Genomic DNA, 2,300 nt, shown 5'->3' with positions numbered 1-2,300 from the left:
TTTTTTTTTTTTTGGGAGACAGAATCTGGCTTCATCGTCCAGCCTGGGGCACAGTCTTGAGATCTCAGCTCACTGAAACCTCTGCCTCCTCGTTCAAGAAATTCTCATGCCTCAGCCTCCAGAGTAGCTGAGATTACAGGTGTGTGCCACCATGCCTGGCAAACTTTTTTCTATTTTGAGTAGAGACAGGCGTCTCACTATGTTGCCCAGGCTGGTCTCAAGCTCCTGGCCTCCAGTGATCAGTCCGCTTCGACCTCCCAAAATGCAGGGATTACAGACATGAGCTACTGCACCCAGCCATTGTGACTAAATTTTAACCTAAGAATTCTGTAACAGAGATCTCATTGTCTGCACCAAAATTTAATTTCAATGTAATCAAGAGAAACTCATTGAGTGACCCAGCCACGGGGAGATTGCCTAAGGAGAAATGATGATGAAATGGAATGTGGTGTCCTTGATAGGACCCTGGAGCAGGAAAGGACATTAGGAACAATCCCAAGAAATCTGAATGAAGTAGAGGCTTAGGTGAATAAAAGCATCTCAATATTTGTTCATTAATTTTAACAAATGCACTGTACTAATGTAAGATGTTAATAATAGAGGAAGCTGGGTACGGGTACATGGGAACTCTTCATACTATCTCTGCAATTTCTCTGTCTCTCTCTCTGTCTCTCTGTCTCTCTCTCTCTCTCTGTGTGTGTGTGTGTGTGTGTGTGTGTGTGTGTGTGTGTGTGTGTGTGTGTGTAGACAAGCAAGAATGTACTGATACTCCCAGCAATAATGATTTGGTGCCTACCAAGTGTCACATACCATGTAAAAGTGATCTACACGTATCTTCATTTATTCCTAACACTAGTACTATGAGCTGGCAACAATCTGCATTTTACAGATAAAGAAACTGAAGAACAGAGAGGCTAGGTACCTTGCTCATAGTCATATGGCAAAGTTAATGGCAGATAAAGGGCTCAAATTCAGGTTGACAGGACAGCTCAGCAATATTGCCTCAAAAATCTCAAACTGTGACCATAAAACAGTTCAAAACAAGCTTCATGTGGGCAATGAAAACAAGGCACTCTTTCCAATCTGCTCCACTTTAAAAAGAAAAGAGTTTAAAAGCAAAGCACAGGACAGGCACAGTGGTTCATGCCTATAATCCCAGCACTTTGGGAGGCCAAGGCAGTCAGATCACAAGGTCAAGAGATTGAGACCATCCTGGCCAATATGGTGAAACCCTGTCTCTACTAAAAATAGTTTTTTAAAAAATTAGCTGGGAATGGTGGTGTGTGCCTGTAATCCCAACTACTCAGGAGGTTGAGGCAGGAGAATCTCTTGAACCCAGGAGGTGGAGGTTGCAGTGACCCAAGATCACGCCAGTGCACTCCAGCCTGGCAACAGAGTGAGACTCTCAAAAAAACAAACAAACAAAAACCACAGCACACCCAAAACACAACACTCAATGTTGGAGCAGATGTCCATAAGTCCACCAATATTACCATACATTCTGTGCAATCAATAAATTTATTTGGATGGGGGTGGGGTGGGCTCCCATATGTAATTCCAGCACTTTGGGAAGCGAATGCCAGTGGATTACCTGAGGTCAGGAGTCTGAGACCAGCCTGGTCATCATGGCAAAACCCCATTTCTATCAAAAATACAAACTCAGCCTGGCGTGGTGGCACACTCCTGTAATCCCAGCTACTTGAGAGGCTGATCTAGAGAATTGCTTGGACCTGGGAGGGGGAGGTTGAAGTAACCTGAGATTTTGCCACTGCACTCCAGCCTGGGAGACACAGTGAGACTCCCTCTCAAAAAGAAAAAATAAAAATAAAAATAAAGGAGGTGGGCCAGGTGCGGTGACCCGCACCTGTAATCTCAGTACTTTGGGAGGCCTAAGTGGGTGGATCATCTGAGGTCAGGAGTTCGAGACCAGCCTAGACAACATGAAGAAACTTAATTTCTAGTAAAAATACAAATATATACATATATATATATTGTTCAACACCCGCCTATGAGTGAGAACATGCGGTGTTTGATCTTCTGCTCTTCTGTCAGTTTGCTGAGAATGATGGTTTCCAGGTTCATCCATGTCTCTACAAAGGACCCAAACCCATCGTTTTTGATGGCTGCATAATATTCCGTGGTGTATATGTGCCACATTTTCCCTATCCAGTCTATCATTGATGGGCATTTGGGTTGGTTCCACATCTTTGCTATTGTAAACAGTGCTGCAATGAACATTCGTGTGCACGTGTCCTTATAGTAGAACAATTTGTAATCCTTTGGATATATACCCAGTAATG

Source organism: Cebus imitator, unplaced genomic scaffold, assembly GCF_001604975.1.
Source record: "Cebus imitator isolate Cc_AM_T3 unplaced genomic scaffold, Cebus_imitator-1.0 Scaffold386, whole genome shotgun sequence".
Classification (NCBI taxonomy): domain Eukaryota; kingdom Metazoa; phylum Chordata; class Mammalia; order Primates; family Cebidae; genus Cebus; species Cebus imitator.
Note: the sequence above shows the minus strand (reverse complement) of the source record.